Source organism: Mustelus asterias, chromosome 12, assembly GCF_964213995.1.
Source record: "Mustelus asterias chromosome 12, sMusAst1.hap1.1, whole genome shotgun sequence".
Lineage (NCBI taxonomy): Eukaryota > Metazoa > Chordata > Chondrichthyes > Carcharhiniformes > Triakidae > Mustelus > Mustelus asterias.
The window spans coordinates 93,532,355-93,558,648 of NC_135812.1; positions in this window are offsets into that span (position 1 = coordinate 93,532,355).

Here is a 26,294-nt window from a genome sequence, read left to right on the forward strand (position 1 = left end):
CGGGAACAGGAATGATCATTCTCAGTCTGCCTGCTGGTAGCCAGCTGGGGTAATGCAGCAAACTTGCCTGGTAGCAATAATCGTACATGGGATATTTTATTCGATCACAGACAAGTCAGTCATGCATGTCAACCTACAAAGAAAAGCAGAAATTGACACAGCCCCAAAAGAAAAAGCTGGCAGCTCAGAAATAGCCCTGAATACAAACTTACGATGTGTGAAAACATGCAACTGGTGTGGGATGTGGGCTTGTAACCGAAGCCATAGCTGTACTCAACATACCTCCGTTGGTATGGAAGAAACATAAGCACATGAAAGCCTGAAGGGGCTATAGGTGTTGACGGCGTAAGACTTATTTTCTAGCTGGAATCTGGGGCCCTAAGTCCTCATGGAACTTTAGACATTTGACACATTATTTGGTGCATTTTCCATTCCAGTCTGCACCGCATATAGCAGGTGATCTGTCAATTTGCTTATTACTGTATATGCTTTGGTTGGTTGAAGTATTTCATTGGTTGTAAAACCCTTTGTAATGTCCTGAGGTTGTGAAAGACATGATATGATATTTTTAAATTCTTCCATGGGATTTGACTAGTGTTGGCAAAGCCAGCATTTGGTGGTGAAACTGTGGAACTCTTTGCCGCAGAAGGCTGTGGAGGCCAGGTCATTGATTGTCTTTAAGACAGAGATAGATAGGTTCTTGATTAATAAGGGGATCAGGGGTCATAGAGAAAAGGCTGGAGAATGGGGATGAGAAAAATATCAGCCATGATTGAATGGCGGAGAAGACTCGATGGGTCGAGTGGCCTAATTCTGCTCCTATGTCTTATGGTCTTATGTTCCACATTCCTAATCATCCATGATAAGGTTGTGGTGAATTGCCTCTTGAAGCGCTCTCATCCATCTGATGTAGGTACACCTTCAGTGCTGTTACGAAGAGAATGCAAGTTTTTCCTTTCTTTTACCTGATCAAAGAAGTTCTGATTTAATCTGTATTGCTTGTTTGGGTTACCTCTGCCTCTCACCACGATAACCTACATCATAGCAACAGAGGCAGGAACAAAGGAACTGGAACTCCGCTGAGGCTTAGTCAGTGTTGCAGATGACGTTAAAGAAAAAGATTAAAACTATCTGTTATAAAAAGATGGTTGGATAAGCTGTACGTGAACTGCCTGTAGGGTTATTGTGGTGTAATTTATTTGGGAGGAGAATTTAATGAAGTGCGGAATACTTAATGGGAATTGGTTAGCGCTGTTTATCCAGTTCAAACCTGTTGCCTAATTTTAAGTGGTGGGAACTGTAGTTTGCAGTAAACTGGAAGCCATACCTAACTTCGGCACGAATGGACAGCACGGTGGCACAGTGGTTAGCACTGCTGCCTCTCAGTGCCAGGGACCCAGGTTCGATTCCCAGATTGGGGCGGAGTCTGCATGTTTTCCCCGTATCTGTGCAGGTTTCCTTTAGGTGCTCCGGTTTCCTCCTACAGTCTGAAAGACATGCTAGTTAGGTGCATTGGCATTGGCCATGCTAAATTCTCCCTCAGTGTACCTGAACAGGTGCCGGCAACCAGGGGATTTTCACAGTAACTTCATTGCAGTGTTAATGTGCTTGTGACACGAATAAATAAAATAACTTACATTTACATTAAAAAAAAGGAAGGGACATTTTGTTGGAGACTAATTTTTAGCAGTTTCCTTTGGGAAAGATTGAATTTTCTTTCTAAATTAAAATGTCTTTGTGCAAGTTGGATTAGATGACCCAATCCATAGAACTATAGAACCCCTGCAATGCAGAAGGAGGCCATTTGGCCCCTTGGGTCTGCACCAACTCTCCAACAGAGCATCTTACCCAGGCCCACTCCCCCTATAACCCTGTGCATTTGCCATGGCTAATCCACCTAACCTACACATCTTTGGGAAATTGAAAATGTTTTATCTAATTTAAGAAGTCAGGCATTCAAATCCAGCCTTGGGTTGATCACCGTCATTTCATGCAGTAAAACATGTAGAGATGTGCAATCTCTGTTTAAATGCTGACCTAGAGGTTTGTTTCTGCCTGCAGTGTACTTAAGTGAGAATTGCCTGACTTGATCAAGTATATATTTCACGCAACAAAATTCCTTTATTTTGGGGTACAGTCATTATGCAGACAGATAGGCAATAGCACATGGCAACAAGATCTTGTCATTATATAATGTCCCTTTCAGATATGAAATGTCCCAAGGAGCATCATTAAATAAACTCTGAGCCACAAAAGAAGATATCAGGACAAAGAACTAAACGCCTTGTCAAAAGTAGGTTTTAAGAAGCTCCTTAAGAGGTAGGAGAATGGGGGCTGTGGAGAGATTTAAGGAGGGAATTCTGGAGTTTAATGTCTTGACAGCTGAAGGCATGACCGCCAATGGTGGAGGCCAGGCATAGATATCTTAGAATGTTGTCGGGCTGGAGGAGGTAACAGAGGTAAAAACATAGAAACTAGAAGCAGGAGTAGACCATTCGGCCCTTCGAGCCTGTTCCGCCATTCATTTTGATCATGGCTGATCATCCAATGCAATATCCTGATCTCCTCTCCTCTCATATTCCTCGATCTCTTTAGCCCCAAGAGCTATATCTATAGAAACATACGGTAGGGAGGAATGAGGGCATCAAAAGAATTGCAAACAAGGGTGAGGATCTTAAAATTGAGCCGTTGCTTAACCAGAAGCCGATGAAGGTCAGTGAGCACAGGGATGATTGGTGAATGGGTCCTAGTGTGAATTAGAGCACAAACAGCACATAGAGCAACTAGATGAATGATTAATTTGTCTTTGTTTTTGAGGTGAATTTTGTTCAGGGGGAAATGCCGGCCAGGACATCAGGAAAACTCTGCTCTTCTTTAAAATGGTCTATGGGAATTTTCATATCCAAATGAACAAGGATATTCGTCCGAGATTCAACTTTTTTTTACTCATTCGTGGGACAGGGGCATCGCTGGCCGGCCAGCATTTATTGCCCATCTCTAGTTGCCCAATGGCAGTTCAGAGTCAACTACATTGCTGTGGCTCTGGAGTGACATGTAGGCCAGACCAGGTAAAGATGGCCAATTTCCTTTCCTAAAGGACATTAGTGAACCAGATAGGTTTTTACGACAATCGACAATGGTTTCAAGGCCATCGGTAGATTCTTAATTCCAAATTTTTTTTATTGAATTCAAATTCCACCATCTGCTATAGTGGGATTCGAACCCGAGTCCCCAGAACATTAGTTGAGTCTCTGGATTAATAGTCTAGCAATTAACATCTCAGCCAATGGACAGTTTTTCCAATAAGGTAGCATCCCTTCAGTAGTGCATTGGACGGTTTTCCTACATTGTCCTGTCAAGCCCTGATTGTGACAACCTTCTGGTCCAACACGGAGGTTGCTACCTGCTGACCCAAATTGAAGGACGTCAAGGACCCAAAACAAAGATTAGCTGCTTAACAGTATTGCTGAGGGCTGATTGGCAGCTATGGAAAGGATACCTGACCTTCATAAAGAGGAGGGAAGAACATTGGGGTGGTGTGGTAGCTAGAGAATTTTCATTTGATAAAAGGTATGGCAACTAGGGGTTGGAAACGCAACCACAGAGACACAGGCACCTAGACACCTTGCCAGGTAGTTGTGACTCCTAGTTATGTGTGTAACGCAAACCTCAACAGTGGGTAACACAATGCACAGGCTGAGAAATTTCCCAGTGGTGTAACACTCAGTGCTACTCCAGTAGAAATGTCTCTGAAGAGTTAACTTCAAAGGAGACTTGAGTTTGTTCTGTGTGCAGAAATGTTGCTTTACATTGGGAAAGCTGATTAAGGCTGCATTTTTTGTGGAGTGCTGCTCACTGCAGTAACGTGTGCAGGTTCAATCAGATTTGGTTCGGAGGAGCGGAGAACATGCTGGGGCACAGGTCGATAGTATAATCTGATTTCAGTGGACGATGCTGAAGGAGAAATCTCTGCCTCACATGATGGGCTTAGCAGAGGCCTAGTGAAGCCTGTGCCAATGTCTTATGGCTTAGAATTTGCATCTACGATCAGATATCCTGAGCCGTCCGTGGGTGGCAGTTAGTGGGTGGTGAAATTAGAGAAGGATTCTTCTGGAGCTCAAGCCCTAGATTTAACCCTGTGATAAACTTTTACAAATTAAAGTATACAGGCTGCAGAGACTTCTTAAAGAGACTGTCCCTTCCTTACCTGTGTTTCATTTTAAAACAGCATTTTTTTGTTTAAAAACTAAACCAGAGTGCAGCTTCTTTGTAGCAGTTGCAGATTTATTTGATTGACTTACGAGATTGTTCTGTAGTTTGCAGCTTAATTTGGTTTGCAGTGAGGAATCCACTGAGAATTGCCACTGAAGTGGGGCAAAGGCTTTACTTGTACAAAGTAATTCAGACCAGCAGCTTTTGCTGAAAAGTAAACGAGAAGAAAAAGCAATGCCACCACTTCCAGAAGGAAAAAAATGAGTAAGGGTGCACAAGGTGAAATGGTGAATTTCTGATCCCTTAATGTTCTTTAGTTCGGAACACATGGATTCAGCCATATTGGCTCCTAGTTGCAGGCACTATAGTTCAGCACACAATGGAAGGCACTATGGTCTCCTCTTTGTCAACAGTTTTACTCATTGTTCTTCAGAAGACTTTGAATCCTCAGGGTGGTTTGATTCCATGGGTGCCCTCTGGTGCTTCACAGTACTGAACATTAAACACATATAAATCTTCGGTGTCGTCAGCGAGCAGATTAATTGCACCTGAGCTAAGTCCCTTCCACACCAAATGTCCATAAATCTGTACTTTCAACAGGTAATAAGACTCTAAAAAGACTATAATAGGGCAGAATTCTCCGGTCTTGCACACCCCACTGCCGCTACCATCGAGAACGGAGAACTTGGAGCTCAGCCAAATCTCATTTCACAGCAGCGGGACTGGAGAACCCCAACCGCGGGCGAGGTCGGAGAATTCTGGCCTATATGCTTTTAAATTAAAGGAAATTCCTTGACCAATCCATATTTCTCTTCTTAGTGTTTCATTGGAAACAACTATCTGCTTGGAATGGAATTTTGTTTAAAGTTGACTTTAATTTATTAGCCAGTCAATTATTTCATCCTTAGTCTGTCTGCCTCATGTAGGCTTCACTTACAGCGTAATTGTATCTTTCACTCACATATGTGCCTGGACAGACCACCAACTATGGTGATGTTTTGCTCTGTGTACAGCAATGTTGTAAACCCTTTCCCGATAAACTGGTTTTATGATGTGGAGCAGACAAAGGAAATCTTGCCAGGTGCTACCTGACTGGTTCTTTCCACTGTACCATTGGTTGAACTTTGCCCATAGAGCTATAATATTTCAGGCTGCAACATTTCATTAAGACAGACATTAAAGTTGAAAATTTAGCAAACTACTTAAATTATGCTGACCTAGAAATGCTACAAAATGCAAAGAATAAATTGCAGGATACACAAGTAATTTGCAAATGGCTTTTAATTAAAGTTTGAAGCTTAGTTATTAGTGTCACAAGTAGGCTTGCATTCACACTGCAATGAAGTTACTGTGAAAATCCCCTCGTCGCCACACTTTGGCACCTGTTCGGGGATACTGAGGGAGAATTTAGCATGGCCAATGCATCTAACCAGCGCGTCTTTTGGACTGTGGGAGGAAACCAGAGTACCCAGAGGAAACTCACGCAGACATGGGGAGAACATGCAGACTCTGCACAGACAGAGACCCAAGCCAGGAATCGAACCTGGGCCCCTGGCAGCAGTGCTTACCACTGCGCTACCATGCCACCCATATAGTAAAACATGAGTTTATTTTAAGAATAAGGAGGCTATATATTCTTAGGAACATAAGGATTGGATTTTACCTGGATAAAACAGGGGAGGTTTGGCTTAGTTGGGAGCTTACAGTGTCAGAAATGTATTTCCCAACTCAACCAGCCTCCAAAACTAGACATTTCTGACTTGAATTGAGGCTGGGAGGTAGATCTGTAGCAGGGCTGCAGCTTTAAGTATTATCATGAGTTTGAGAGCATCATCACTGTTCAGCATTTGACTTTTACAGCTATAGGCGGGGTTTCCCATGCCACTCGGAAACTGGCAGCTTTGTCAAGATGACAACTTGGTAGATTCAGGGGAAAAATGTATTCGCACCTACTTCCTGGATCCTGGGCCTACATGAGGCATACACCAACTCCCTCAATGACAGCATTCCCCTTGACCTATTCAATGTTCCCTATCCCTTCGCCATTCCCCCTGGACCCGAACTAGACCCTGATCACCCCACACTGAGATATCTGACCCTTCCCAAAACCTTCTGCTCAGCACCAGACCTACCTTCAGGGTGACAAGGTGACACAGTGGTTAGCTGTGCTGCCTCACAACACCAGGGACCCGGGTTCAATTCCAACCCTGGGTGACTCTCTGTGTGGAGTTTGCACGTTCTCCCCGTGTGGTTTCCTCCGGGTGCTCCTGTTTCCTCCCACAATCCAAAGATGTGTGGGTTAGGTGGATTCACCATGTTAAATTGCCCGTCAGTGTCAGGGAGATTAGTGGGGTAAATATGTGGGGTTATGGGGATAGGGCCTGGGTTGGATTGTTGTTGGTGCAGACGCGATGGACTGAGTGGCCTCCTTTTGCACTATAGGGATTCAATGATACCGCACCTGCTCCCCTCCCCACTTCACCTCCATCCTTCCGAGGCTTCCACCTCCAGGATTATCTGTCCCCCACCAATGCCTCTCCCCCCCCCCCCTTCTAATTGCGCCCCATTCTGGTTACCTCTCCAACACCACCCCCGCCTTCCCTCCCCTCCCCCTGACTTCAGATTGTCCTTGGCACATCCAGTCGATATGTTCCCATGCAGACTTACCGACAGCTCTAATGAGTGACTGGCTCCTTCCACCCACCGCCCCCCAAACCCAACAACTAAAGGCCTGGCTATCAGCTGTCAATGAAGTGGGCCACAGGCGGGGAATCGAACAATGACGTCACTAGCACACTGGATTGAATCCTCCACAGTCCTCTGGGGAGAGGGGTGGGGTGGGGGGCAGGGAGGGGGGATGGGGGGGGGGGGGGCAGGGTGGGGGGATGGGGGGGGGGAATCCTGAATACCTCCCTTCCACCCCACTCATTCTGGGCTAACCCACTTCCTTTGGCTGAGGTCAGAGAAACCTTAACTTCAGGATCCTCCAGCTCCGCCGTGGCGGCTTGCCTGTGGCAGATGCGACGGTAATGCCAGCCAAAACGTCCACTGATTCCAACGGGACCAGAAGATCACGCCATTGGGTGGGGCTGTAAAATTCTGATTACATTAGAGTGAGGCACCGGCATGAACAAAATCGAAAAGCAAAAAAGTTAGTTGAAATCGAATAGAAGTTAGGTTCGATCACACTTCGCCTACTTTGAACAATTTTGTTCTCTGAATTATAAATTAATCATACAATAATTAATAATATAAATTTTATATATATATAACAATAATATAACTTATATTGATTGGGGCGGCACGGTGGCACAGTGGTTATCACTGCTGCCTCACAGCGCCAGGGACCCAGGTTCGATTCCCAGCTTGGGTCACCGTCTGTGTGGAGTTTGCGCATTCTCTCCAAGTCTTTACTCAGGTAGGTTCTTTACTCAGAGAGTGGTTGGGGTGTGGAATGGACTGCCTGCTGTGATAGTGGAGTCGGACACTTTAGGAACTTTCAAGCGGTTATTGGATAGGCACATGGAGCACACTTGAATGATAGGGAGTGGGATAGCTTGATCTCGGTTTTGGAAAAGGTTCAGCACAACACCGTGGGCCGAAGGGCCTGTACTGTGCTGTACTGTTCTATGTTCTATGTCTGCGTGGGTTTCCTCTGGGTGCTCCAGTTTCCTCCCACAGTCCAAAGATGTGCAGGTTTGGTTGATTGGTCATGCTAAATTGACCCTAGTTTTGGGGGATTGGAAGGGTAAATATGTGGGGTTACGGGGATAGGATGGGATTTTTGTCAGTGCAGTCTCGATGGGCAGAATGGCCTCCTTCTGTACTGTAGGGATTCTATGAAGTAAATATCAAAGCACTGGAGATGTTGCAAAGAAGAATTTCAAGGATTGTACCAGAACTGAGAGATTATATTTATCACGAAAGACTGAAGGGTGACCTGATAGATACCTGGTTGAAAGATATCGGCATATCTCTAAGATTATGAAAGTATTTGATGGACGAGATATGGAGAAGATGTTTTCACTCCTGGGAATGAACGAAGCCATAGGCCATGAGGTAGTCACTAATAAACCGGCACGGTGGTACGGTGGTTAGCACAGCGCCAGGGACCCAGGTCAATTCCGGCCTTGGGTGACTGTCTGTGAGGAGTTTACATATTCTCCCCGTGTTTGCGTGGGTTTCCTCCGGGTGCTCCGTTTCCCCCCACAATCCAAAGATGTGCGGGTTAGATTGAGTGGCCATGCTAAATTGCCCCTTAGTGTCAGAGGGCTTAGCAGGGTAAATACGTAGGTTTACAGGGATAGAGCCTGCGTGGGATTGTTGTTGGTGCACGCTCAATGGGCCGAATAGCCTCCTTCTGAACTGTAGGAATTCTAGGATTGAAACCCAATAGGGAATGCCTTCTCTAACCAGAGAGTGATTAGAATGGGGAATGCACTACCACGGGGTGTAGTTAAGGCAAATAGCATAGATGCAGTTAAAGGGAAGCTGGGTCAAGACATGAGAAAGAGAGGAGTTAAAAGAACATTCTGATTGAATTAAGTGAAGAAGAGTAGGAGAAGGATCTTCTGGAACATAAACACTGGCACGGAGAAGTTTGGCATAAAGCCGTGTTTCTGTGCTGCATATTAAGTTCAATTCAATGTAAAAACCAAATCAATTGTGTTTTCTTCATTCGAGTACATCACTACATTTGAGTACAGGTAAATTGAGACTGTGGATTTGAAGCGTGTGCTGTGCTTCCTGAAGGCACATTGGGGTATGTAAACAGTAGGTCACAAACCAATTAATTTAAATGGGAAACTCTAAACGGATGTGGATAGAAATGATGAGGTCAGATCATGCCAGTAATGGGATGTTTTCTATAAAAAAAAATCTGGTTTCCAGAAATTGAGCTTCCTGATTCTTAGAGAGTCTTATTCTTGTAACATCCGTACCACAACAAATAATCAAAAACATCTTTCCTGCTACATCCTTTCGCTGAGTTGCCTTGGATTCAATTCTTACCCCAAGAAGCAACCTCCTTCCAACATGGAATTTGCATTTTGTTTGACATTTGATTGTTCATTTCAAGCGGAAAGATTTTTTATTGAAATCTGCATTCCTGGGCTTCATTTCGGCGATATGTTTAAATTAATTTGCTCGGAATTTAAGCTAAAATCCTGTTTGATCTACCACTTCACAACTTGACAGTTACATTATTCTCTATGGCATATTATGTGTAAAATAGGATTCTGAAAACTTACACCATTGAATATGGCAGAATACAATTGCAAAGGGGATGTTACTTTGGGAGAATGTTTTTTCACTTAATTGGAAATCTGGGTTAAATACACAAAGCAGTGTGGATTCTAATGGGTCGTACAATGAGAGCCCGTCATGTACAAACCTGTTACATGCATTTAAAGCAGAAAGTGCTGAAAATACTCAGCAGGTCTGGCAGCATCTGTGGAGGGAGGAACAAGAGTTTGAATTGCCCATTACTTCCTCATTATACGCATTAACTGGCCGTGCCTCGTCCAACTGGGAGCAAACACATTGGCCGGAATGTTACGACCTTGCTCGGATGAGGCACATAAAATCCCGCCTGAGGCCAATGGAGAATTCCGTTCTGCAAGGCTCGCCTACCCCCGATTCTGGGCAGGCGAGGCGGTAAAAGTCTGGCCATTGGGCGCGATCTTACTGGCTGTTCACGCGGCACTCCCGCTGCAGCGAGGTCAGAGAATTTGGCGCCCCGCCAAATCTCCGTTCACTGCAGCGGGATACGACAATCCCATCGGCATGAACGCTGGTAACATTCCGGCCATTGGGTTTCCAAGTAATGGCGTGAATAAGACTTGCGTGTTTCCATTCGGAACTGGAAAACACTAAGAATTTTACATTTTACAAATAGGATATTATTAGTATAATGTAGAACATAGAACATTATAGCGCGGTACAGGCCCTTCGGCCCTCGATGTTGCGCCGACCTGTGAAACCAATCCAAAGCCCATCTAACCTACACTATTCCAATGTCATCCATATGTTTATCCAATGAACATTTAAATGCCCTTAATGTTGGCGAGTCCACTACTGCTGCAGGCAGGGCATTCCACGCCCTTACTACACTCTGAGTAAAGAACTTACCTCTGACATCTGTCCTGTATCTATCACATATCTAATGTAATCCCTCTTATAATATCAATCAAGAATGAAAAAAAAAATTCAGTTGTTTTTATGTTTGCCCACTTAGGTCACTTCGCCAAGCTGTATTTTCCTTAGCAGAAGACATGCTGCGATCAAAGGTTTACTGCCAAAGCCATGTTAAATGTTTCAAAATGGTGGTGATCAAATCCCAAAAAGTGTCAACTACTTCCACTAAGAGTAATGATCGAACCATAATGCTGAATCGAAACTTTTCACTCTGCTTAATGTCTAACACCGTGAACTTAAGATTTGTTGACAGTAGGCGTTTTTGGGTTGATGGTCGATTGGTTGACAGAAAATCTCCATTGCCGTTTCTGTCTTGTTTTGCTTTTAATTGTCCATGCCAGAAAAAAGAAAACATAACTCTTTGCAGAGTGATTCTGAAATTACTTTATCAGAAGCCCAGAGTTGCAATTACAAACTCATTGCTTGCCACTGCCAAGAAGTGAGTTCCACACTTTACTGCGGACAGCTGTGTATGTGATTGATGCATGTCTCATAGCTACAAATATGTTAAAGGTGCCTGGAGTGAAGCGTTGAATGCCGTATATTGTATCAAAGCACAGAACAGGAGAGGAGAACAGCGCTAGATTTATGAAGTGAGTCAACGGTTTCAACTGGTACTTTAGCCTGGGATCTGGCAAGTGAGTGGGGCAGATCATTGAGGTGGACAATGACAACAGTGAAAATATAATTCACTACTTTTCACATAGAGTTATTTCTGGAACTCTGTCTTAACCACCTTGATAATACGCCTCGCCGTCCATTTTAAATGAGTTCCTTTAGTTCCATTGGAAATGTTGTATTTCCATGATGTTTCATCATACAGCATTTTTTGGGTGGGAGTGCAAAGTTTGAGGGCAAGCTCTTGTAATAGATTCACGCCTACTAAATGCTCAAATGAGCTGCCCAAACCTTCCCCACTTGGGACCCTGAACAGCTGCAATGGACAGAGAGCGAGAGAAATCATTCCATCTGGGCTGGATTTGAATCAAGTTGCAGGGGTGAAGGGATAGTGTGCTCGCTGAGTGCATCACCCACTCCCCATGAAAGCTGAACAAAGCTAAAAACAAATCTGGATAAATAAGTTGTTGCCAACAGCAGAAAATATAAACTATGAGAAGAACCGGTGTTCCTGGTGTCAGGCCTGCACAGTTCCAATCGGGGTAGAAATTGGACCTTGTTATAGGCTTAAAATGGGTAGGTACCATGTGCCTCAATTTTGGGGACTAAAGCCCTGTGCTCCAAGGGGCATGAAAAAGTCCAAACTGGAACTGGGTTGGCCCATTTTTCAGGCATTCAGGACAGCAAGCAATAGACCCTTCCAAATACTGATGTTGGGCATGATGGCTGCTTCAGGTGCACTAATTATCATTCAGATACCGAGGCCTGCTCTGCATAGCCTTTCCAGGCTTGGATGCGGCCTGGTCAGGGGCTACCACTCGGGTTGTCAACTGCGATTCAATGTATTCCTGGAGGTTCCATCTCATGACTTGCCCCCACGCTCCATTTGTTAGTCAACTAACACATCCATCCTTGTGATGCACTGCCTTCCTATGCCAATTGGAAAGCAAAAAGGCCCAATTGTATGATGCTTGACTGTCAGCCAAGCATCCCCGCACCCTCCTCCCCACCTCCCTCCTCCTGCTACCATTTTCAATATTTTTGGTATCTGGTATCTGGTAAAGAGAAATGTTCAAAGAAAAAAGTCATCTTTTTTAATGTTCCTTCACCCCACCTTGTACTTAGCTGAGGGCCATTATCAACAAAGCACGTTTCTGGCACCAGTTGTCCCTATCACACCAGTTGTCCCCGTCACAACAGGTTGTCCCAATTACAGCTCACAAACAAGACTGGGCAAAATTCCAGCCAACTAGATCTACTGTTTACAACATACTGCCCACATGTCGAACCACGTGCTGTTTTTCAGATGCTCTTACAAGAGCACTTGTGCCCTGATATTGATTTTATCTGGGCATTAAATGGAATTCCCCGGTGATGTTGTAGTGATGTGAGCTGTCATTGCTGTATGAATCATGCCACCTGCTCGAACTATGACGCCTCATTAAAAACCTATTTAAATTGAATACAACTCTGAACTATTTGCACCATGCCATTCACATTAGCGTTTTCTCCTGTTTCTATGACAGAGAAGCTGCTGTTGTGTTTCCTGACAGGCTTTTTAGTTCATATTCCGAACATGATGAAGCCCCTCCAATGCTAGAAATTGCTTGCAGCGCATAATGTAAGCAGAAAATTACAGTTGGACACATTAGCGCAGAACCAAATTGTATTTAGCTGTACTGCCTGTCTCTGCTAATTTACTGAAAGCCTTAAGTCTTTCAAATAAACAGATTAATAATTGCTAAAACAGTGGAGAGAAGCATTTGAAGTTGTCCACCAGTCTTGCCTGCAGTAGCTTTGAGGTTCATGTTCAAAGGCACATTTTTATCAGTGTTATTATTTAAAGTATTTAGAACAATTGTATCAACATATTGCAGGAATGCCAATTTACTGACACTGATTTACCTCAATGTATGAGTACAGTTCGAGACTGGTACCCTGAATTCATAGGAACATAGGAATTAGGAGCAGAAGTAGACAAATTCAGCCCTTCAAGCCTGCTCTGCCATTCAATCATGGCTGATCTCTCCCTGGTCTCAAATCCATCTCCCCACCTGTTCCCATTTCCATCTTTCCTTTTTTTAAATCAGAAATGTATGAATCTCCCTCTTGAAACCATTCAACGATTCAGACTTCAGCGTTCTATGGGGCAGCAAGTTCCACAAATTCACCACCCTCTGCGAGAAGTAGTTCCTCCTCAAATCAATTTTAAATCTGCTACCTCTCAACCTACAACTTGTGGCCTCTTGTTCTAGAATTCAACACCTCAAATTGTTTCTACCTCTATCAACAACAATGAGTGATCTCTACTCAAAAGCACTTCACCCAAATGTTAAGTACAGGCATTAGAATTTGAAAGGATAAAATCTATAATCACCCGTGTTTTGGAGTTCAAATGGGCATGGTTTAGAAGCAGAAATCCCCAAGCACAAACAGCAAATGAGACAAGGACTGCACCATTGACATTTTACAAAATTATCTTTACTGGGGTTAATTCACATTTCTACCAATCAACTGGCAATGTCTGTTTTAATAAAACATTCTCTGGGACTGAAAAGAAAATGAGTTTGTTATACTAGGTTTGAGCTGCTACCTAATTCAATTCTGAGAAAAGAATTCACATGTGTGCGGCACTCCGCAAGTGAGCTGCACACAAATGAGTGGAAACTCAATACAAATATTAACAAAATTCTGCCAAAGTTAATATGAGTCCAATTACTACTGAAAGTGAAATCCAAACGCTAATTCGTATTTACTAGAATCCAGCAGTGCAATTGTTTGAGAATATGTACAGAATGTTCCATTGACAGGGTTTCTTGCATTCCAACCTTCATTATGGTTCTCTGTGGTTTCCTCAAGAATGCAGCTGAAATGCTCCATTAGGGGTGTGTTTGACATTCAGACCAATCTGAATGGGCCCAATTTGGCTTTCTTTGAAAAATGCAGATTTTAGCTTAACTCACGATTTGGATTTGGCTGTTTCTGTTTTTTTAAACCAATGGGAAATAAGGTCATTTTGATGTGGCTAAGGGGTGTCATTTTCTGTGTCCTGTAACTAAATTAGAGCCAACACTTTTATCGCTGCCTGGTGCCATATCGGCGACAATATTTTTCTATTTCCTTTGGTGGTGGTAGTGGAGGAAGTTACTGGCCAAATGTACAAAATTGCCCATTTCTCTTTCCTGAGAGTACTTGTATGCCATCCATGTATCCCCTGGGCTGAAGTCAGGAGGCCTGCATGGATCCCTGTTCCTGAAGGCAAAGATATTGAGATATAGTGGGATTTTCACATACCCCCGTCTCCTCTGCCCTGCCTTCCCCATGATGGGCTGAATGGTGGGCAGGGGAAGAATTTGGCAGGAGATCTGATGATCAGTTTCACGCCTGTGTGGAACGACACGGGGATCATCTGCTACTGCTCGTCATGGCGGGATGCGTTTCCCACCTGAGACCCGTGTGCAACTGATTGCAAATGACTAATGAGATGCAGGTGAAGGCCCAATCGGAATGACACCCCCAATGCCCTGTGCTGCCCACCACCCAGCCTCACCCACCACCACCCCCCACCCCACACCCTCCCACAAGCCCGATCAAACAGCAGGAAATCACGCTGGCCCGGAACACGTATGAACCCATGTGACCTTTTGAAGTCGTGATTTACCTTAAGAAGAACTTGTGGGAATCTGAAGAGGAAACTTGAATCTGAAGGAGGCCGCCGCACATTGCACTCGGGAACAACACATGCAGCACTAGGTGGGTGGAACATCAATCGTGTGGACCTTCTCCACACAGCATCCAGGAGGTGGTTGCTCTTGGCATCACAACTTCACCCAGGGATCGGACCTTCACCCAGGGACTTCTCGCAGGATTCGGACTCACATCCAGACACTTTACCCAGGGATTGGACCTTCATCCAGACACTTTACCCTGGGATCAGACTTTCATCCAGACACTTTACGCAGGGATTGGACCTTCATCCAGACACTTTACCCAGGGAGCAGGCCCTCGTCCAGACACTTTACCCAGGGATTGGACCTTCATCCAGACACTTTACCCAGGGAGCAGGCCCTCATCCAGACACTTTACCCTGGGATCAGACTCTTATCTGGACACTTTACCCAGAGATCAGCCCCTCATCCAGACACTTTACCCAGGGATCAGGCCCTCCTCCAGACACTTTACCCAGGGATCAGATCCTCATCTCAAGACTTCACCACAGATCATCTGATTGATGCACTGCAGGTTGTCCAGAAGGGTTCTGGGCCAGCAACCTTCAGAACGGTGAGTCCATCCACATACAATGATAACACCCAGAGGGGCATGTCATTTGCGGAGCTTGCTGGTGCCCTCAATATATGAGCCCCTTTCCCCCAATTTGCACCCCTTCCAGACAGCTCTGTGTGAAAGGGTGATGGATGCACAGTGGCCTCTCCACCTGCTGATTGGATGGACGTCAGTGGGGCTATGAGGCATTGTATTGCCACTGAGATCCATGTCCACTTTACCATTCATTGTAGCTAGTGCGAACAGCTGAGGATTCAGTTCCCCTGGCAGCATAGATGAGGTTGTTCATCCTCTTCTGGCACTGCAGGGATGACCTGTGCTGTGGGACCTGGGCACTGACTGCGGTGACGATCTGCTCCCATGCAGAATTGGTCCCCCTGTTCGGCCTCCTCTTCCTATCAGGTGGGTACAAGATGTCCCTCCCATCCTCCACCTGGACAAGGAGCATGCTCAGGGATGAGTTGCTCAACTTTGGCACCGCAGACCCCAGTGCCCTGTTTGCCATCTCCATCAGCCTCGTATGTATCTTGCTGTATCCGGGTGCCTTTTAAAAATGGCACTGCGGGGCTAAGCCACCACCACGCCCCCCTGCACAGTATGTTGGAAAACCCCCACTGCGTAATTAATGAGGCCAGCATAGCTCAATACCTCATGAATTCCCAGCGGTTTCTGCAGCAGGAAACATTCTCCATCCCCGTCCCCGCTGCGGGACTTAATCCCAGAAGGGAAAACTCCGTCTACAGTTGCATTGATGTGGATGATATTTTTGAGGCAAACATTTGGATGAATCGTAAACCACAATGAGCCACACAAAAGCTATGCTAAAATGCCTATTTTGTACTGAGGAATTAAGGGCATTTTTTTCTGGACAGTGAGTTATGGGCTGTTCTTTTTATGTGTCAGTTTTCCTCCTTCCTATTTTCCAAAGAGTGTTAACTCCTTTAGGGATTTGGTTTCACCCATGGTGGTTGCCTTCTAGTATTTTGCCACTATTCATGTGTGAGATTTCACAGTGTCAACACTTTGTATCTGCAGAGGATACCATGACCAAGCCTGACTGCTAAGGCGACTGAGTTGAAACCCATAGATTGTGGCCACTTATTGAAAATGTCATGGAGTTGATGCAAATAGCAGTTTCTGAACAGATATGAGAGACAAAATGACACATAAAACATTAAAAAGAAAACCCTTGCCCTGCTGCTATTGCACTGGAGTAAGAACCAGGGCTGATTTTATTTATTTACAGGATGTGAGCATCGCTGACTAGGCCTGCATTTTTAAAAATTCATTCGTGGGACATGGGTGTCACAGGCTGGGCCATCATTTATTGCCCATCCCTTGTTACCTGAGGGCAGTTGAGAGTCAACCACATTGCTGTGGCTCTGGAGTCACATGTAGGCCAGAATGGGTAAGGACAGCAGATTTCCTTCCCTAAAGGCATTCGTGATTGTTTTTCAAACAATTGGCAATGCTTTTATGGTCATCAGTAGATCCTTAAATCCAGATTTTTAAATTAAATTCAAATTCCGCCATCTGCCGTGGCGAGTTTCGAACCGGGGTCCACCAGAACATTAGCTGAGTTTCTGGAATAATAGTCTAGCAATAATACCACTAGGCCATCCCTAACTGTCCTCCATTTCAGAGGGGTGTTGAGAGTCAACTATTTGCTGTGGATCTGGACTCACATATAGGTCAGACCAGGTAAGAGTGGCAGATTTCCTTCCCTAAAGGGCATTAGTGAACCAGTTGAGTTTTTATGACAATTGACAATGATTTCATGGTCATCTTTTTAATTCCAATTCAAATTTCACCATCTGTGGCAGTGGGATTCGAAGCTAGATCCCCAGATTTTGCCCTGAGTCTCTAGATTATGGGTCCAGTGACAATACCACTACACCACCATCTCCCCTGATTTTATTTTCTCTCACAGCCTTGCCAAGGGTACTAATCTTTTCCTTTTGTAAGCATGGTTGAGGTTAATGAATTCATTACATCCCAGTCTGTATAATTCAGGTATTTATTGTCTTCAATCCAGCTCCGTAAGAGCCGTTTCAAAGGAGCACACTTTCTGTTATTGGCTGTAGTTGAATCAATTATTTATTTGGTTGAAAAATAAACATACTTGTTAAGTAATGCATTGTAAAGTATTACAGGGCTAATATCTTCCTACATTTTGGCCTGCAAATTAAATATCACTTCCTCCACTAACAGTGCTGACGCACAGCAGGGCAGGGTTCTAAAGATAAGCCTTCTGTAATTTCTCAAGTTGCATTCTTCTTATGTGAGTCTCAACATTAAGTTTTGGCTGGTGATACAGCGATAATGAGTAGGAGAGTTAACCTCAGTTCTACTCTCTGTTGATATTCACAACCGACTGCACTTTTCAGCAGTAATCAATGGTGACACGAACAGAGTTTATGGGGCAAATTTTCCCATTCCGCCTGCCACGGGAATCATAGCGGGTCAGGGGCAGACCATGGAAAGGTCTGTGGACCTCGGCCGGGATTTTCCGGTTTCGGGGCGAGCGCGGCTAGAAAATCCCACCCTATGTTTTTTTATTGTTTTTCATGATGGAAGTATTTTAATGTGTGAGGTTGGTGTGTGTTTTCTCTTTGGTCCCTTAGAGTGATTTATTCCAATTTAAATGATTTCCAGCTACAAGCTTTTGTAGTTTTAAAAATAAAGAAGGCTATTTATTGTCACCCATTATCCCCGGAGGTTTAAAAGGTGACATCTTATGCACTCTATCTCTCTCACACACACACACGCACACACAGATACAGAAGAAAAAAATGATCACAGTCTGGAATTATTTCTGTCTTTTTCACAGCAGGTTTGGACTTTCTTAGATGAGGTGATGCTTTAGCTGGACTGGAGATTTTGTAAAAACAGAAGATTCACAGTAAGCTGCAAGGCTTCTTGTGGTTGAATAATTGCCAGGAGATCAGATCTCAGGTGAACTTGAGGTTGGAAGAGGTTGTGGGGAGAATCCTTCACCTACTTTCAAGGTATAGCTGAACGTTATCTTGGCTGCTTGTTGCCTTGCAGCTGGTTTGATGGCTTAGATGGTGTTTCTGATGGTATCTGTTTTAGAAGAGGGTGACACGGTGGCACAGTGGTTAGCACTGCTGCCTCACAGCACAGGGGACCCAGGTTCAATTCCGGCCTCGGGTTACTGTCTGTGTGGAGTTTGCACGTTCTCCACGTGTCTGTGTGAGTTTCCTCCAGGTGCTCTGGTTACCTCCCACAGTCCAAAGATATATGAGTTAGGTCAATTGGCCATGTTCAATTGACCCTAGAGTTAGGGGGATTAGCAGGATAAATGCATGGGGTTGCCAGAATAGGGCCTGGGTGGGATTGTGGTCGATACAGACTTGTTGGGCCAAATGGCCTCCTTCCGTACTGTAGGGATTCTAGAACAGTTTCTGCTGTTATATGTTTAGGAAGCAGGTAGCAAACATGGCTGCCTTACCCGTGTGACCTATAATGAGTCCGAAGTCCTTTTCCAAATAAGACTGTAAGGTCATGGTATGTTAGACCACTAAACATCCTGGCTGTAATTTTCCATTCGTTCACGCTGGCAGGATTCTCTGTTCCCGCTGCAGTGAACAGAGATTTTGCTGACCGCCAAATTCTCTGACTCGCTTTCAGCGGCATTGGGACATGAACGGCCTGAAATGTTCAGCCTCTGTATTGTAGCTTTTCACACCATGAGAGCCCAAGGTCTTTGTGTTTGGGATGAGGAGTCACCACAAAACAGTGAAAGATCGAATGGATCTATTTCATATTTGTCTAACTCCCATTGAGTATCAATGTCCAAATTGTCCTTTCTGTTGTTGATGCATCCTTAACAAATGGAAGTGTGAATTTTGCAAGTGGTTGTGATTGTTCATATATAATTAGGTATTTGCTTGAGTTTCAAGACTGTCCGGAGCTGTGTACTACCAAGTCACGTGCTACAGGCACCTCAAACAGCTTTTGGTGTCCACTTTTAAAACAAATAGCTTTAATGCTGGGCATGACACTGGATTGGAACCAGGAGCAGAAACCTTTGCTGGTCTCCCTCCACCCTTCAAAGACCAAGGGTTCTGAAGTTTACTATGGGACCCTAATTGTTGCCATGGCTGGGATCAATATACTCAGCATAGAGCAGGGATTTAATATAAAACCTTCATTATCTATATCACACCAATTGAGCCACTGAGTCAATGGAGGTGCCTTGACAGGCAAGTTCTAAACCAAGCATTATTCCTCAACTTAACACTGTGCAGATTCATCATCAAGTTTTCATTTTGTAAATTGTTATCTATCTGCCTCAGCATTTTTACATGTGAAAAGCTGTTTCATTTCTCAAGTGGGTCCCACTGCTTTCTCTCATGGCTAAAATCACATAGTGTGTTTGTAAGAGTTCTTTGATAATTATTATTTGGAATATTATAACATTTAATAAATGTAAATATTTAAAATGATGGCGCACCTGGAGATTGAATTTCTGTCATTTTCCAATGGTGTAAAATTGGATCGGAGAAGGAGAGGAAATTTCAGTCAGCGGTATACCTGTGACCAGACCAGAAGGTTGGGTGCTGGAGCTGCAGATCAAAATGCTGGGTTCAGCGTCTAATTTGTTAATCCAATATAATATTCCAGATGTAAATGCCAATGCTCTGTCTAATGGGGGCCATTGCCTATCCCATTAGCATAGCATCCACACCTCAGCTGGGTGGAGGCAAACCATTACACATCATCACTTGGACAATGGGGCCCTGGCTGAGAGCAGAATTTCCAGCCATGACCTAATGAAGTTACAACTGGAATATATGAGCCATGACCATATTTGAGTCAGTGGACAGTTGGAGAGAGAAGGTCATATGACAACCAGCTACTCTTTGTTTGCTTCATCAACACTTTTTCTTCTCTAGAACATAATAAGCAATTGCTGAGATGCTGGAGGAGCGTTTTTATTTATAAGAACCTCAGTGGGTTCCTTCTTTCCCTGTTTCTCTCTCTCCATTCAGCTTGCAAGTTTTGAACCCTGTCTGCTCTATTTTGACTCTCCATGTGCTGTATATAGAGAATTCAAAGAAGAAATTAACCATGCAGCTGCTATGTCCAGAAGAAAATAAATCATCCACCTACATCTTTAAACCCCAATTGATGTTGAAAGTTGCAGGACTTCCCAGTTCAGCCTGAGGCCAGCCAAGGCACTAACCTTCAAGGGCCACATACCCTGTTAATTTTACTGAACTCTAAATTGCTTAATTCTGTGTGTGGGAACTTCAAGTGTGCGTGCGTACGCGCGTGTGTACGCAGCATGTTTTTGTCATTTTACATAGACCAGGTTAAGTACAATAACCTGGTCTGCCCAGGCAGACAAGTCGGGAATCGAATGCGGGTCCCTGATGCTGTGAGACAGCAGTGCTAACCACTGTGCCACCGTGCGGCCCTCAATACTTAACACCAATGCATTGTATTCAGGTACCAAAGTGACCTCAGCATTCCAGCACTCAATGCTGTGTGTGTGTGTGTGTGTGTATTTATATATAAGGGGCATGTTTCTGTTATTTTACTTAGACCAGGTTAAATACAATAAAAGAATATATCCTATTTTCTTTTTTAAAACTCAAGAAAATACGTCTGGCCATGTCTTTTACAATCTGAGCACGTAAACAGTTAAATGCTAACTGAATTGGCAAACACATCATTTTTTTTATTAAAAAGTTTTTGCGGTCAAATGAGGCGTAAGAAAAGAGGAGAACCATTCAGCCCCTCCTCACCTGATCGTAACACTAGACCACATGGAAATAATGTACCAGAGTGCAATGCCTCAATAATGGCTTCATTCTTATTGGGGAGGAAGTGGATATTTAAGCCTTGATTATAAGGTTGGGCAGTTAAGTGGATTTAGCACATAACTAGATAGTTCTCTTTCACCTCTTCCTCCCCACTCCTCCCAAGGTTACGTGAGCTGACTCCAGTTTCCCCGGCTTCGAAAATATTATTACCACACGACACCGAAGTTTGAGCAAATATTTTACTTTGCCGCAGTGGAATTTTGTCAGCTATCGTTACTGAACTGGGAGGCGAATGTTTTTCTGCTGAAGATTTTTTAATTTCACTGGACAAATTCTCCAATTGCTTTATTTCTCAGCGTGTCTCTGCAGTGGATATTGGAAGCGAGTACTTCAGATAATGCATCCCACCTGGGACTATTTCATACTGGGGAAATCTGTTTACAATTGAAGTCACTGGGCAATGGAAAAGTGTGAAATCAAAACAGAAAGTGCTGGAAAAACTCAGCAAGTCTGGCAGCATCTGTGGAGAGAGAAAGCGAGTCAATGTTTGGAGCACAATGTGACCCTTCTTCAGAGCTGGGAATGGAAATGTCTGCCCGTGTGCCGAAAAAAAAAATCAAAATCCTGAAAGTGGATTTCTTTCCCCTGCAGTAGCACACATGTACCAGCTGTGAACACAACACTAGCTGTGATTTATACCGATCAAATTCACCTCCTGCCAACCCATGTTGTCTCTTTCAGGGAGCCGATGGCCGAGTGGTATTATCGCGGAACTATTAATCCAGAAATTCAGCTAATGTTCTGGGGACCTGTGTTCGAACCCCGCCACGGCAGATGGTGGAATTTGAATTCAATAAAAATATCTGGAATTAAGAATCTACTGATAACCATGAAACCTTTGTTTAAAGGACTCCTAATTCCTTCAAGCTACTGATAGGAATGTCTTGCTCTCCATGAAGGCAGGTTCAACCCACAGAGGAGTGACCTCCACACGTATGGCGGCAGCTCCCAATCCACCCCACCTGGAACAGGGATTAAAGCCCATGCTGTTGGCACCAATCTGATCCACAGTGGCTATCCAGCCAACTCTTCCCCTCCCCACCCTCCCACTGTGCCACCATGTTAACCATTGTGCCACCGTGCCGCCCACCGTTGGCTGCAGAACATGCACTTTTCCATGCATGTTCTTGTCCAGAGCTATGACTGGTGATTGTAGAGGCTTCAATTGACTTTCCATCAAACATCTGACCCAGGATGCTTTTATTGCCAGCTATTGGCATATGTTGGAAGGATTTACAGATTGATACTCACCTTATTTGGTCGCACTTTCCTTGGCCATCAAGTCATTGAACCCAGAGCTGCTGACTCAGAGACAGGGACACTGCCCTACAAGACCTCCCTCTTCATTGGTATATTCACCCAATCTTGCATGTGCATAAGCACTAGGCATCGTAAGTGTTAAAAATAACAGAGACTTTTTGGCCTCATGGGGTTCATTTTTTACAACTCAAGCAAAACCTTCTACAAATGTTGACCTCACTTTTAAAAGCATCGTTCTTTTGCTTGGCACTGCTGTATTAGTTGCCATAGCAACATTTATATTGCAGTGAAACTCAGCAAAGTAAATCACACCTACAAGGGTTGAGACGTAAATTTCTGCTGTCGGGAGTTCTGCATTACAGATGCCAGCAGCTCAGACCATTTCCATGAGGCAGTGGCTTTACGTTTCTTGGTTTCGTTACACCAAATGTTACACCCAGTATCAGCTGATGTTGGACAGCACACATATCTTATCCTCATGAGTAAAATATTTGCAGATGAAATGGAACAAAACTGTCCTTCTCTGTTTTTCTTCTTGCATCATATCTCCCCTTGTGGTTACTGCGGGGGCCACCCATGCATTGAACCAGATGGCACGGACCTTACGGACTGAATGCCAATCAACACTTTTGCAAGTTGGGCAAGGATCAAAGTGGAAAGTTTTCTTTTGCAATGATAGTTATGTGGGTTACCTGCCCAATATTTTCATGAGGCTTGGCGACTGAGGTCTGACCAGTCCAGCTGTCTGATGAAGCATCTGAAACCTTAAATCACTGCCCTATAGTCACAGTATTTTATGAAACACGTTTTTGTCTTTCTCATTTTCCCGCAAACATTCTTATTTTTCTGAAAGCGTTAACTGATTGTTGGGTTACAGTTCTTTGGGTTGGGGGATAGTGGGCGTAGGGTGGTGTCGCTTCCTGATGTCTTCCAAAGGTATTCATTAGAATCCCTACAATTTGGCCCGTCGAGTTGGCACCAGCCACAATTCCACCCAGGCCCGATCCCTGTAACCCCACGCATATATCCTGCTTGTCCCCCTGATACTATGGGGCAATTTACCATGGCCAATCAACCTAACCTTCACATCTTTGGAGTGTGGGAGGAAACTGGAGCACCTGGAGGAAACCCACGCAGACACAGGGAGAATGTGCAAATGCCACATGGACAGTGACCTGAGGCCGGAATTGAACCCGGGTCCCTGGCACTGTGAGGCAGCAGTGCTAACCACGTGTCACCCCATCAACAATGATTTTAATGGTCATCATTACATTTTTAATTCAAGATTTTATAGAATTGAAATTTCACCATTTGTCGTGGTGGGATGTGAACCCGGGTCCCCAGAGCATGACGCTGGATCTCTGAATTACTAATCCAGTGACAATACCACTATGCCATTGCCTCCCCTGTTGTTCATGTATGAATAACTGCAGAGAGTATCATTGCAAGTATGACCATATGATCAGGAGTGGAACTGATGGTTGATTTTCCCCTTCCTAGCCCAAGGTTGCCAGAGCCAAGCTTCTGTTCACCGCAGTAGCTGACACCAGCCAACAGAGTACATACCCAGGATTGATTTTGGGATCTTCCTGCTCTTACAATTTATAACCAGCTAAGCCACGAGCGGAACCCAAGTCTTTACTTCTTTTTAAAGAATTTAACAGAACTTGCTGTTATTTTTCCACTGACCTGAGGCAGTTTTGGCATTGTGTATCTAATGAGAGCCACTGGAATGAAACATAAGAAGGTAAGAAATAGGACAAGGAGTAGACCACACAACCCCTCGAGCATATGCTGCCATTCAAGATGATCATGGCTGACCTTCCACTTCACCTGCACTTTCCTGTCTTGGACTGCAGCCTGATGCACACACTCTGCAGGCATGATGAGCCCGAAAAAGGTATTAAAGTACAAAAATATGGCCAAGGCAAGTGATGTGCAATCTGCTGAAAACATTAAAGGAATGAATTTCAATCTTCTGAAAAAATGAAAACAATCCCCTCTAGAAAGTATTGTCATACACTGGCATGTTTCCTGATGCCTGCATCCAGGTATTTCAAGGCAACGGATGCCAAGGCAGCACCTTCTGACTGGTGAAATATCGCACAAAGTTAATTCTCTTTTCTTTATCTGAAGGAATTCTAGCGGATGGGATTTTCCAGTCACACTCGCCCCAAGACCGGAAAATCCCACCCAAGGTCAATAGACCTTTGCATGGTCCGTGTCCTACCCGCTATGATTCCCGTGGCGAGCAGGACAGGAAAATTGATGGGCACGAGTCTCTGAGTCTCTGTCGCGAAGGCCTTTTATGAGCCTGAAAAGTGATGGTCCACAAGTGGTTGCAGTAAGACAGACATCCCATGATCATGAAATAATAATCAGGATAACGTTTTTTTTCTCCTTCGGTGTGCAGGAAACATCAAAGGCAAATATAGATCATCCACCATTGTACTGACTGAGATCAGTTCAATACAACAGGAATTAAACCTGGTCTTCACTGGTCTGAAGGGCACAGTATTATGTCATATAGGACATTGAGTCACGGAGTCAGCAGGGAGAACAAAATGTTTGTACCTTAAACATAGAAGATGTTAGAGAGGGTGGAGATTTATCAGACTTGATTTGATTTGATTTATTATTGTCACATGTGTTAGTATACAGTGAAAAGTATTGTTTCTTACACGTTATACAGACAAAGCATACCGTTCATAGAGAAGGAAAGGAGAGAGTGCAGAATGTAGTGTTACAGTCATAGCTAGGGTGTAGAGAAAGATCAACTTAGTGTGAGGTAAGTCCATTCAAAAGTCCGATGGCAGCAGGAGAGAAGCTGATCTTGAGTTGGTTGGTACGTGACCTCAGACTTTTGTATCTTTTTTTCGAAGGAAGGAGGAGGAAGAGAGAATGTCCAGGGTACGTCGGGTCTTTAATTATGTTGGCTGCTTTTCCGAGGCAGCGGGAAGTGTAGACAGAGTCAATGGATGGGAGGCTGGTGTGCGTGATGGATTGAGCTACATTCATGACCTTTTGTAGTTTTTTGCAGTCTTGAGCAGAACAGGAGCCAGACCAAGCTGTGATACAACCAGAAAGAATGCTTTCTATGGTGCATCTGTAAAAGTTGGTGAGAGTCATAGCTGACATACCAAATTCCTCATAGGTGTGGAGAGATAGTAAAGCTGGGTTGGTTGTCCTTCGAGCAGAGGCGCTTATGGAGAGATTTAATAGAAGTCTTCAAAATGATGAGGGATTTTGATAAAGCGAATAAGGAGAAACTGTTTCCATGGTGAGGAGGGTTAACCAGAATTCATAGAATAATTGACAGAAGACTCCGAGGCAAGAAGAAGAGTTTCTTTTCACACGGCCAGTTGCACCTCCTGAAAGGGTGATAGACGCAAATTCAAGAGTAACTTTCAAAATGGAACTCGAGGCAAACTTGAAAGTGAAAAGTGTGCAAGACAATAGGCGAAAAGTACAGGGGACAAATTGGAGAATTCCAGAGCTAGGACAGGCACAAAGGGCTGAATAATCTCCATCTGTACAGGATGATTTTATGACAAATGTAAAGGAAGATCTCAAGAATGTACAATGCTTGAAAAATATTTATGGCATCAATGCAGTGGAGGCGGAGGAGGTGAAATGCGGGTGGGGAGGGGGGGGGGCGGATCTTGCCACTCTTACCCAGTCTGGCCTAAGTGGTTCATTCTTAATGCCCTCGGGGTAGTTAGGGTTGGGCAATAAAAGCTGCTAGCATCTCTTACATGCCAAGAACAAGTTTAGAAAAAAACTTACAGCCAGGGATACAAGTGTCGCCAAGGTTGGTGAAGTGAGGGAGGGGCATTGAAATGCCCTACTTCCTTTTACATTGAAGTCAAGTCA